This window comes from Arachis stenosperma, chromosome 4 (genome assembly GCF_014773155.1).
Source record: "Arachis stenosperma cultivar V10309 chromosome 4, arast.V10309.gnm1.PFL2, whole genome shotgun sequence".
Taxonomy (NCBI): Eukaryota; Viridiplantae; Streptophyta; class Magnoliopsida; order Fabales; family Fabaceae; genus Arachis; species Arachis stenosperma.
The window spans coordinates 68,961,669-68,974,917 of record NC_080380.1 but is presented as its reverse complement, the minus strand read 5'-3'; the positions used below and the strand labels follow the sequence as shown (position 1 = coordinate 68,974,917).

Below are 13,249 nucleotides of genomic sequence, written 5' to 3'. Positions count from 1 at the left end.
AATGGGGTTGGTAAGCACTTCCCAACCTCTTCTTCGGATCTCATGGCGGATCTCCGGATATTCACCCTTTTTGAGTGAAAAGGGGACCTCGGGGATCACCTTCTTCAAGGCCACAACTTCATAGAAGTGGTCTTTGATGCACCCTTGAGATGAATCTATCCATCTCCCATGACTCGGAGGTGGAAGCTTTTGCCTTCCCTTTCCTCTTTCTAGAGGTTTCTCCGGCCTTGGATGCCATAAATGGTTATGGAAAAACGAAAAAGCAACGCTTTTACCACACCAAACTTAAAATGTTTGCTCGTCCTCGAGCAAAAGAAGAAAGAAGAGAGTAGAAGAAGAAGAAATGAGGAAGAAGGGAATGGCTTTGTGTTCGGCCAAAGAGGGGGAGAAGTGGTGTTTAGGTTGTGTGAAAATGAAGGGGTGAAGAAGGGTATATATAGGAAAAGGGGGAAGTATGGTTCGGTCATGTATGGGTGGGTTTGGGAGGGAAAGTGGTTTGAATTTGAATGGTGAGGTAGGTGGGGTTTTATGAAGGATGGATGTGAGTGGTGAAGAGAGAGATGGGATTTGATAGGTGAAGGGTTTGTGGGGATCCTGTGGGGTCCACAGATCTTGTGGTGTCAAGGAAAAGTCATCCCTGCACCAAATGGCATTCAAAATCACGTTTTGAGCCATTTCTGGCGTTAAACGCCGGGCTGATGCCCATTCCTGGCGTTTAACGCCAGGTTCTTGCCCTTTTCTGGCGTTTAACGCCAGTCTGGTGCCCCTTTCTGGCGTTAAACGCCCAGAATAGTGCCAGACTGGGCGTTAAACGCCCAACTGCTAACCTCACTGGCGTTTAAACGCCAGCAACATCTTCCTCCAGGGTGTGCTATTTTTCTTCCTGTTTTTCATTCTGTTTTTGCTTTTTCAATTGATTTTGTGACTTCTCATGATCATCAACCTACAAAAAAACATAAAATAACAAAAGGAAAATATATAAAATATAACATTGGGTTGCCTCCCAACAAGCGCTTCTTTAATGTCAGTAGCTTGACAGATGTCTCTCAATGAGCCTCATAGATACTCAGAGCAATGTTGGAACCTCCCAACACCAAACTTAGAGTTTGAATGTGGGGGTTCAACACCAAACTTAAAGTTTGGTTGTGGCCTCCCAACACCAAACTTAGAGTTTGACTGTGGGGGCTCTGTTTGTCTCTGATTTGAGAGAAGCTCTTCATGCTTCCTCTCCATGGTGACAGAGGGATATCCTTGAGCTTTAAACACAAAGGATTCTTCATTCACTTGAATGATCAGTTCACCTCCATCAACATCAATCACAGCCTTTGCTGTGGCTAGGAAGGGTCTGCCAAGGATGATGGATTCATCCATGCACTTCCCAGTCTCTAGGACTATGAAATTAGTAGGGATGTAATGGTCTTCAACTTTTACCAAAACATCCTCTACAAGTCCATGAGCTTGTTTTCTTGAGTTGTCTGCCATCTCTAGTGAGATTCTTGCAGCTTGTACCTCAAAGATCCCTAGCTTCTCCATTACAGAGAGAGGCATGAGGTTTACACTTGACCCTAAGTCACACAGAGCCTTCTTGAAGGTCATGGTGCCTATGGTACAAGGTATTGAAAACTTCCCAGGATCATGTCTCTTTTGAGGTAATTTCTGCCTAGATAAGTCATCCAGTTCTTTGGTGAGCAAAGGAGGTTCATTCTCCCAAGTCTCATTTCCAAATAACTTGTCATTTAGCTTCATGATTGCTCCAAGGTATTTAGCAACTTGCTCTTCAGTGACATACTCATCCTCTTCAGAGGAGGAATACTTATCAGAGCTCATGAAAGGCAGAAGTAAGTCCAATGGAATCTCTATGGTCTCATTTTGAGCCTCAGATTCCCATGGTTCCTCATTGGGGAACTCAGTGGAGGTCAGTGCACGCCCATTGAGGTCTTCCTCAGTGGCGATCACTGCCTCTCCTCCCTCTCCAAATTTCGCCATGTTTATGGCCTTGCACTCTCCTTTTGGATTTTCTTCTGCATTGCTTGGGAGAGTACTTGGAGGGAGTTCAGTAATTTTCTTGCTCAGCTGTCCCACTTGTGCCTCCAAATTCCTAATGGAGGATCTTGTTTCAGTCATGAAACTTTGAGTGGTTTTGATTAGATCAGAGACCATGGTTGCTAAGTCAGAGGGGTTCTGCTTAGAATTCTCTGTCTGTTGCTGAGAAGATGATGGAAAAGGCTTGCCATTGCTAAACCTGTTTCTTCCACCATTATTGTTGTTGAAACCTTGTTGAGGTCTCTCTTGATTCTTCCATGAGAAATTTGGGTGATTTCTCCATGAAGAATTATAGGTGTTTCCATAGGGTTCTCCTAGGTAATTCACCTCTTCCATTGAAGGGTTCTCAGGATCATAAGCTTCTTCTTCAGATGAAGCATCCTTAGTACTGCTTGGTGCATTTTGCATTCCAGACAGACTTTGAGAAATTAAATTGACTTGTTGAGTCAATATTTTGTTCTGAGCCAATATGGCATTCAGAGTATCAATCTCAAGAACTCCTTTCTTCTGACTTGTCCCATTGTTCACAGGATTCCTTTCAGAAGTGTACATGAATTGGTTATTTGCAACCATTTCAATTAGCTCTTGAGCTTCTGTAGGCGTCTTCTTCAGATGAAGAGATCCTCCAGCAGAGCTATCCAAAGACATTTTGGATAGTTCAGAGAGACCATCATAGAAAATACCTATGATGCTCCATTCAGAAAGCATGTCAGATGGACATTTTCTGATTAATTGCTTGAATCTTTCCCAAGCTTCATAGAGGGATTCTCCATCCTTCTGTCTGAAGGTTTGGACTTCCACTCTAAGCTTACTCAATTTTTGAGGTGGAAAGATCTTTGCCAAGAAGGCATTGACTAGCTTTTCCCAAGAGTCCAGGCTTTCTTTAGGTTGTGAGTCCAACCATGTCCTAGCTCTGTCTCTTACAGCAAAAGGGAATAGCATAAGTCTATAGACTTCAGGGTCTACCCCATTAGTCTTGACAGTGTCACAGATTTGCAAGAATTCAGCTAAGAACTGATGAGGATCTTCCAATGGAAGTCTATGGAACTTGCAATTCTGTTGCATTAGAGAAACTAATTGAGGCTTAAGCTCAAAGTTGTTTGCTCCAATGGCAGGGATAGAGATGCTTCTCCCATAGAAATCGGGAGTAGGTGCAGTAAAGTCACCCAGCACCTTCCTTGCATTGTTGGCATTGTTGTTGTTTTCGGCTGCCATGGCTTCTTCTTCTTTGAAGAATTCGGTCAGGTCCTCAACAGAGAGTTGTGCCTTAGCTTCTCTTAGTTTTTGCTTCAAGGTCCTTTCAGGTTCAGGGTCAGCTTCAACAAGAATGCCTTTGTCTTTGCTCCTGCTCATATGAGAGAGAAGAGAACAAGAAAATATGGAGTCCTCTATGTCACAGTATAGAGATTCCTTTAGGTGTCAGAGGAAAAGAAAAATAGAAGACAGAGGTAGAAAATTCGAACTTATCAGAGAAGAATGAGTTCAAATTTCGCATTAAGGAGTAGTGTTAGTCCATAAATAGAAGGATGTGAGAAGAAGGGAAGTAATTTTCGAAAATTAAGTAAAAGATTTTGAAAACATTTTTGAAAAGCATTACTTTAATTTTCGAAAATGAAAGTGGGAAAGAAATAAAGTGATTTTTTGAAAAAGATTTTAAAATCAGAAATCAAAAAGATTTTATTGAAAACTATTTTGAAAAAGATGTGGTTAAGAAGATATGATTGAAAAGTTATGGTTTAAAAAATGTGATTGAGAAAATATGATTTGAAAAACAATTTTAAAAAGATTTGATTTAAAAAAATTAATAACTTGGCTATCAAGAAAAGATATGATTCAATCATTAAACCTTTCTCAACAGAAAAGGCAACATACTTGAAATGTTGAATCAAATCATTAATTGATAGCAAGTATCTTTAAAAATGGAAAGAAATTGATTTTTGAAAAAGATTTGATTGAAAAATTGATTTGAAAAAGATTTGATTTTGAAAAGATTTTGAAAACTAAAAAAAATTTGAGTTGAAAACAAATTCTTCCCCCTTTAGCCATCCTGGCGTTAAACGCCCAGAATGGTGCACATTCTGGCGTTTAACGCCCAAAATACTACCCTTTTGGGCGTTAAACGCCCAACCAGGTACCCTGGCTGGCGTTTAAACGCCAGTCTGTCCTTCTTCACTGGGCGTTTTGAACGCCCAGCTTTTTCTGTGCAATTCCTCTGCTGTATGTTCTGAATCTTCAATTCTCAGTATTATTGACTTGAGAAGACACAAATTAAAAATATTTTTGGATTTTTAATAATAAGGAATAATCAAAATGCAACTAAAATCAAATAACAATGCATGCAAGACACCAAACTTAGCAGTTTGTATACTACTGACACTAATGAGAATGCATATGAGACACACAAAACACTCAAGTCAATTGAATTCAAAGATCAGAGCACGAAAATCATCAAGAATTACTTGAAGATCCTTAAGACATATGAATGAATGCATGCAATTGACACCAAACTTAAGATGAGACACTAGACTCAAACAAGAAATTTTTGGATTTTATGATTTTTTAAATTTTTTTTTTTTGTGTTTTTCGAAAATTAAGTGGAAAAAGATATCAAAATTCTTAATGAGAATTCCAGGAATCAGTGCAATGTTAGTCTAAGACTCCGGTCCAGGAATTAGACATGGCTTCACAGCCAGCCAAGCTTTCAAAGAAAGCTTCGGTCCAAAACACTAGACATTGCCAAAGGCCAGCCAAGCCTTAGCAAATCACTGCTCCAAAAGCAAGATTGATAGAAATCAACAAGCTCTTGTGATGATGAGTTGAAACCTCGGTCCAATGAAATTAGACATGGCTTCTCAGCCAGCCAGATTTCAACAAATCATCATGAAACTCTAGAATTCATCTTCAAGAATTTCGAAAAAAAAATACATAATCTAAGCAACAAGATGAACCGTCAGTTGTCCATACTCAAAACAATCCCCGGCAACGGCGCCAAAAACTTGGTGCACGAAATTGTGATCAATACTTTTCACAACTCAAATAATCCCTAGTAATGGCTCCAAAGACTTGGTGCTCAATACCATGGCATAAACATAACTTCGCACAACTAACCAGCAAGTGCACTGGGTCGTCCAAGTAATAAACCTTACGCGAGTAAGGGTCGATCCCACGGAGATTGTTGGTATGAAGCAAGCTATGGTCACCTTGTAAATCTTAGTCAGGCAGACTCAATTGGGTATAGATGATGAATAAAACATAAAGATAAAGATAGAGATACTTATGTATATCATTGGTGAGAGCTTCAGATAAGTGTATGAAGATGTCTTCCCTTCCGTCTCTCTGCTTTCCTACAGTCTTCATCCAATCCTTCTTACTCCTTTCCGTGGCAAGCTTATGCAAGGGTTTCACCGTTGTCAGTGGCTACCTCCCATCCTCTCAGTGAAAAGGTTCCTAATGCTCTGTCACAGCACGGCTAATCAGCTGTCGGTTCTCGGTCAGGCCGGAATAAAATCCATCGATTCTTTTGCGTCTGTCACCAAACGCCCCGCCTGCTAGGAGTTTGAAGCACGTCACAGTCATTCAATCATTGAATCCTACTCAGAATACCACAGACAAGGTTAGACCTTCCGGATTCTCTTGAATGCCGCCATCAGTTCTCGCCTATACCACGAAGATTCCGATTAAAGAATCCAAGAGATATTCACTAGAGCCTCGTATGCTTGTAGAACAAGAGTGGTTGTCAGTCACTTTGCTCATGGGTGAGAATGATGATGAGTGTCACGGATCATCACATTCAACAAGTTGAAGAACAAGTGATATCTTGGACAAAGAACAAGCGGAATTGAATAGAAGAACAATAGTAATTGCATTAATACTCGAGGTACAGCAGAGCTCCACACCTTAATCTATGGTGTGTAGAAACTCCACCGTTGAAAATACATAAGAACAAAGGTCTAGGCATGGCCGAATGGCCAGCCTCCCAAAGTGATCAAAAGATCTAAAGAAAAGGTTCCAAAGATCAAAAGATGTCAAATACAATAGTAAAAGTTCCTACTTATAGAAAACTAGTAGCCTAATGGTGTACAAAGATGAGTAAATGACATAAAAATCCACTTCCGGGCCCACTTGGTGTGTGCTTGGGCTGAGCAATGAAGCATTTTCGTGTAGAGACTCTCCTTGGAGTTAAACGCCAGCTTTTATGCCAGTTTGGGCGTTTAACTCCCATTTAGGTGCCAGTTCCGGCGTTTAACGCTGGAATTCCTGAGGGTAACTTTGAACGCCGGTTTGGGCCATCAAATCTTGGGCAAAGTATGGACTATCATATATTGCTGGAAAGCCCAGGATGTCTACTTTCCAACGCCGTTGAGAGTGCGCCAATTGGGCTTCTGTAGCTCCAGAAAATCCACTTCGAGTGCAGGGAGGTCAGAATCCAACAGCATCTGCAGTCCTTTTCAGTCTCTGAATCAGATTTTTGCTCAGGTCCCTCAATTTCAGCCAGAAAATACCTGAAATCACAGAAAAACACACAAACTCATAGTAAAGTCCAGAAAAGTGAATTTTAACTAAAAACTAATAAAAATATACTAAAAACTAACTAGATCATACTAAAAACATACTAAAAATAATGCCAAAAAGTGTACAAATTATCCGCTCATCAGTATGAAAACTGGAAGTCCTATCCCAGTTATCCTTATCAATTGTGATGAGAATTGGATTTTTCTCCCACTAAGTTAACCTCTAACTATGAAGGTAAGTCAAGTGGATGGAATAAGTTTGGTTCCTCAGGTCCTAGTCTTTCCTTGGGAAAAGGCTAGAGTTAGTGAAACTCGAGTTAATTCTTGAAGAATTCCAATTTTCAGTCGACAATGAGTTTGATAACTCAAGAGTTACGAATTAATCAATTAAAGCCAAGAATATAAAAAGCTAAATTGAAATCATAAATATCCGGAATACCTCAAATTATATTGAATGAAGATGTCAATTCTAACATGGACAATATTCATAAGCCAATTGGGCAACATAAATCAAACACAAATAAAAGCTTCAGAGTAAACAAAAATAGAAGAGAAACATAAATTATTGAACCTGGTATGAAGAAACAATCCTAATCCTAATAGAAATCCTAATCCTAATCCTAAGAGAGAGGAGAGAACCTCTCTCTCTAAAAACTACATCTAAAACCTAAAATTGTGAGTAATGATTGAATTCTAGTCCCCCCTTGAGTCTCTGCATGTTTTCTGAATTTAATCTGTGTTTCTGGACCGAAAACTAGGTTGAAATGCGGCCCAGAATCTCTGCCAGCGACTTTTGTAATTCTGCAGATCGCGCACGTCACGCATCGGCGTCGTCCACGCATTCGCGTCGTTCGTGCAGCTTCCAATCCATGCGGTTGCGTCAGGCACGCGAACGCGTCACTCTGATTTCTTCCATTTCGCGCGGTCGCGTGAGCCATGCGACCGCATGACTTCTCGATGATCATCTCCTCAATTCCTTGTGTTCCTTCCATTTTTGCATGCTTCCTCTTTATTTTCTAAGTCATTCCTGCACTATGAAGCCTGAAACACTTAACACACAGATCAAGGCATCGAATGGTAATAAGAGAGGATTAAGATTAGCTAAATTAAGACCAAAGAAGCATGTTTTCAATCATAGAACTAAACTAGGAAGGAATTGTAAAATCATGCAAATCCTATGAATAAGTGGGTGAAAAGCTTGATAAAACCACTCAATTAAATACATTATAAACCATAAAATAGTGGTTTATCAACCTCCCCACACTTAATCATTAGCATGTCCTCATGCTAAGCTCAAGGAGACAAAATAAATGAGTAGGGAAAAGCAGGGCTCATGCAATGCAACCTATGAATGTGAATGCAACTACATGCTAAAATGATTCTACCTACTTGGTGAAAAAGTAAATAAATCCTTCAAGAATAAATATGAACTAGATTTCACTAATTCAAATCACAAAATACAATACAAATAACTTGCAAGAAGAAGATAGCTCATGAAAGCAGGGAACATAGAATTAAGCGCTGAACCCTTACTGGTAGTGTATATCATTCTAACTCTCAAGTGTCTAGGGTTAATTCTTTCAATTCTCTACTAATCTTGCTTTCTATAGCTTGCTCTTCATCTAACAATCAACAAAAATTTAATGCACCAATACACAAATCAAGAGGTCTTTTAAGGGTTGTAATGGGGTTAGGGTCAAGGTAGGATTGTATTTGGCCTAGTGGACTAAAATCTGAATCCTTAATTAACATAAACTTTCCACCTAACTTAAGACAATCCATTTAATTAAAATACAAAATCTAACTTCCCATTAACTGTGTTTTCCATATATTCATGCATCCTAAATTTGAGTTTAGTACATATGCATTGATACCAACACTTACTTTGGGGCATTTTGTCCCTTTTTATTATTTGCTTTTTTTCTTTTCTTTTTCACTTTTTTTTCTCTTTTTTTTCTTTTATTCTTCTCAATGCATATGATTAAAGTATTGAATGTAATAATATGTGCTCAACTATTATTTTGCACATTTTCACTAAAATATACAACATCCAATTACTCAAACCAAATATTTTCAAATCCGACTTTCCCACACTTAAATCATGAGCACGTTTACTAGTCTGAGCTAATCAAGGATTCAAATTAAGGACATTATTGTTTTCTGCTTAGAGTTAGTAATGAGTTAAAGTAAGGAACAAATGGGTAAAATAGGCTCAAATTGGTTTGCAAAGGATAATGGAAGGGTAAGGCCATATGGGTATGTAAGCTTAGTGAAACAAGGCCTCAATCATATAAGTGCATGCATACATCAAACAGTGAAAATATAGAATTAAGCAAGACAAAGATTACAATTTTAGAGAGAATAACACACAAAAATAAAATATATTGGTTGATAAAATGCAACCAATCAAATAGGTTCAAAATCTCACTGGTTTTGTGTGTTCGAGCTCTAAACCATGTTCCAATATAATATTTCTCCAAAAAAGTTTTTCAAAAAGTTTAATTCAAATTAGTGAAATGCTATAAAAATTTTCTTGAAAAAGAAAATGTTACTTCAACCAAGTGGTAAAATATGCACAAAATAAAACAGACATGCAATCAAACATGCAAATGCAATAATGAAAAACAAAAATTAGTGTTGAGAAGGGACTAACTAACCCGTGGAGATCGGTATCGACCTCCCCACACTTAAAAATTGCACCGTCCTCGGTGCATGCAAAGATGTGCAGGTGACGGGGGTTGTGGTTCCTCAGCCGGTGCTCGTTGTAGAGTCTTTCTCTTTACTCTTCCTGGTTGCTAGCCTAAAAAAGGGAGAAGAGAAAGGGACATAAAGTCAAAGGGATAGAGCAAGGGAGAGGGCAGTACTAGTAAGAATCATGCCAAAATAAAGAAGAATGTCGTTAACACATGGTTGCGATTCCATGAAATTAGGACCTCAATGGAAGCATAGCATGATAAATTGAGGCAATTAAATGCAAGATGTTTATTAGCATGCTGGCAAAGGCATGAGTAGCGTAAATCAAGCATTAAAAGCCTTAATGTATTATTAGTCGTGAGAAACTAATAATAACGTTTGTATTGACAATTATAATTAATTAATAAAATATTGAAAAGGGTTTTGTGAAAAACAGGCATTAGAGTAGAAGGGTAGAATAATTAAGAATTCACAATGCCATACGGGCTTTTTTCACAAACACAAAGTATGCATATTAAATAAGGTATGGAAAGTATTAAATTGAACATGCAAGCACCCTTAAAAAATGATATATAATTGTCAAACAATTTCTTAACAACCCACAAGCAAAATAATTACCCAAATAAATTTCCAACACCAATTAAAAGAAAAAAGAAAGAAAAAGAAAGGAAGGAAGAAAGAAATAAGAAGGGAAAGAAAAGATTTAGATTTGGGAAAGAAAAGATAAGATATTTGGCCGATTTGGATAAGCTGTGCGACGCAGGCGACGCGAGCGCATGGGGCACACAGTCGCGTGGGTCGTGCTTTGATGAAGTGACGCTAACGTGTGTGGCACGCGGACGCTTGACTCGATATGTGCTAGTGGCGCGAGTGCAGCCTCGCGTTCGCACAACTCTCTGTTTAAATGCATGTTGCCAAAAATCTGGGTGACGCGGTCGCGTGGGGGATGCGATTGCGTGGATGGCCTATTTTGAAAAATGACGCGTACGCATGGGGCACGCGTTCGCGTGGTAGGGCTTGTGCTTCTAGTACGAGTCCAGCCCAATTCCAGCTCAACTTTCGGCCATACACCCTTTTTATGTCGATTTTGAGGCACGCGTTCGCGTGGGTGACGCGGACGCATGGGAAGCGGTTTTCCCACATGACGCGGACGCGTCAGCGACGCGGTCACGTGGACCAATTTGTGCCAAAGGCACGCCTCCAGCCACGATTTTGTGTGACTCTCTGTTCACTTTTCTTTTCTTCCCAATGCACATATGACGCGGACGCGTCAGCGACGCTGTCGCATCGCGTGTGTTTTTTTTTTTTTTTGATGCAGTATGCAGAATGCAAAATGCAATGAATGTCATGCAAAAATTTCAAGTTCAAACAAAATTCAAAAACAAAGCAAAACTGAATTGAAAAAAGAGTGATCATACCATGGTGGGTTATCTCCCACCCAGCACTTTTAGTTAAAGTCCTTAAGTTGGACATTTGGTGAGCTCCCTGTTATGGTGGCTTGTGCTTATATTGATCCAGGAATCCCCACCAATGTTTGTACATCCAATATCCTCCGGGATCCCAAACCTTGCTTGTGCACCCATCTTCTTGTTGATCATCATGATTCCATCCGGGTGGCAAGCAGTCTGAATTTTCACTGAAGCGGCCAAACAACATCTTAGACCCATTCAATTGAGCTTTATACCAACCCTTGCGTTTAAACTTAAAGCTTCCAACCATAATGAACCTTGCAGGACAATTCTTACCACTGATCATCTTCCTCTTACTCTTAATGTCACAAAGAGCTCTAAGTTCATCATCCGCCTCCAGTAACCCATATTCAAGTGGAATTAGAAAGCTAAGGGATATGAATTTTACCCACTTGAATGTTGTGAAGGATGATGGCAACTTAGGGGGAGGGGTTTCTAATGAACGTGTGGGCTCTACTCCATTGTGCTCTTCTTTGACATTTTCCACCTCTTTGCAAGCTTCTTCAATTTCAACCTCTTTCTCTTGGAAGCTTTCTTATGATTCAATGTCTTCTTCATTGTTCACCAAGGGCATGGGAGGTTGTGCTTCTTCTTCTTTAATCTCCATGTCAAGTCCAATGGGGGAGGATTCAAATGTAGATAAGAATTCATTAATGATTGAATCCATCTCTTGATCGTCTCCTTCAAAGTCTTCAACCATGATATGTGATGAGCGGATAATTTGTATACTTTTTGGCATTGTTTTTAGTATGTTTTTGATATCTTTTAGTTAGATTTTAGTACATTTTTATTAGTTTTTATTTAAAATTCACTTTTCTGGACTTTACTATGAGTTTGTGTGTTTTTCTGTGATTTCAGGTATTTTCTGGCTGAAATTGAGGGACCTGAGCAAAAATCTGATTCAGAGACCAAAAAGGACTGCAGATGCTGTTGGATTCTGACCTCCCTGCACTCGAAGTGGATTTTCTGGAGCTACAGAAGCCCAATTGGCGCGCTCTCAACGGCGTTGGAAAGTAGACATCCAGGGCTTTCCAGCAATATATAATAGTCCATACTTTGTCCAAGATTTGATGGCCCAAACCCGCAAAGCAATCCGGCCTCAGGAATTCCAGCGTTAAACGCCGGAACAGGAATAAAAGTTGGAGTTAAACGCCCAAACTGGCATGGGAGCTGGCGTTTAACTCCAGAAAAGTTCTCTACACGAATTTCCTTGATTGCTCAGCCCAAGCACACACCAAGTGGGCCCGGAAGTGGATTTTTATGTCATTTACTCATCTTTGTACACCTAGGCTACTAGTTATCTATAAGTAGGACCTTTTACTATTGTATTTGTATCGAGACTTTGGTAGCTATCGAGACTTTGGTAGCTATCTTTGTTTTATGCTATCTTAGATCTTTGGGAGGCTGGCCATTCGGCCATGCCTAGACCCTGTTCTTATGTATTTTCAACGGTGGAGTTTCTACACACCATAGATTAAGGGTGTGGAGCTCTGCTGTACCTCGAGTATTAATGCAATTACTATTGTTCTTCCATTCAATTCCGCTTGTTCTTTTACCAAGATATCACTTGTTCTTCAACATGATGATGGTGATGATTGACGCCCATCACCACTCTCACCTATGAACAAGGTGACTGACAACCATTCTTGTTCTACAAGCATTCGAGGCTTAGTGAATATCTCTTGGATTCTTCGGAGTCTTCGTGGTATAGGCAGGACCTGATGGCAGCATTCAAGAGAATCCGGAAGGTCTAACCTTGTCTGTGGTGTTCTGAGTAGGATTCAATGACTGAATGACTGTGACGTGCTTCAAACCCTGAGGGCGGGGGCGTTAGTGATAACGCAAAAGAATCACTGGATTCTATTCCGCGCCTGATTGAGAACCGACAGATGAATTCCGCTATGCCGTGACAGGACATATGCAATCGCTTTCACTGAGAGGATGGGAGGTAGCTGCTGACAACAGTGAGACCCTATACGAGCTTGCCATGGAAAGGAGTAAGAAAGGATTGGATGAAGGCTGTAGGAAAGCAGAGAGACGGAAGGGAAGGCATCTTCATACACTTGTCTGAAGCTCATACACCAATGATATACATAAGTATCACTATCTTTATCTTCTATGTTATTTTCGTTCATCACCATATATATCTGAGTTTGCCTGACTAAGATTTACAAGATGACCATAGCTTGCTTCAATACTAACAATCTCCGTGGGATCGACCCTTACTCACGTAAGGTTTTATTACTTGGACGACCCAGTGCACTTGCTGGTTAGTTGTGCGAAGTTGTGTAATGCCATGGTATTAAGCGCACCAAGTTTTTGGAGCCATTACCAGGGATTATGAGAGTTGTGAAAAAGTATAGTTCACAATTTCGCCGACCAAGTTTTTGGCGCCGTTGCCGGGGATTGTTCATGTTTTGAGCAAGCTTTTGGTAACATCAGAGCCAAGATCCGGCAACAACATCAAATTTTTGGTGTTATTGCCCGGGATTGTTTAGGCTGGACAACTGACGGTTCATCTTGTTGCTTAGA

At 39.9% G+C, this 13,249-nt stretch overlaps 1 non-coding gene across 1 annotated transcript; it reads left to right on the top strand.

Moving 5' to 3' along the window:
- Positions 1–2,749: 2,749 nt before the first annotated feature.
- On the top strand, positions 2,750–2,853 carry LOC130977319 (small nucleolar RNA R71). Its single transcript, XR_009085016.1, has one exon. It is a non-coding gene; the product is annotated as a small nucleolar RNA R71 (small nucleolar RNA).
- Positions 2,854–13,249: the final 10,396 nt, after the last annotated feature.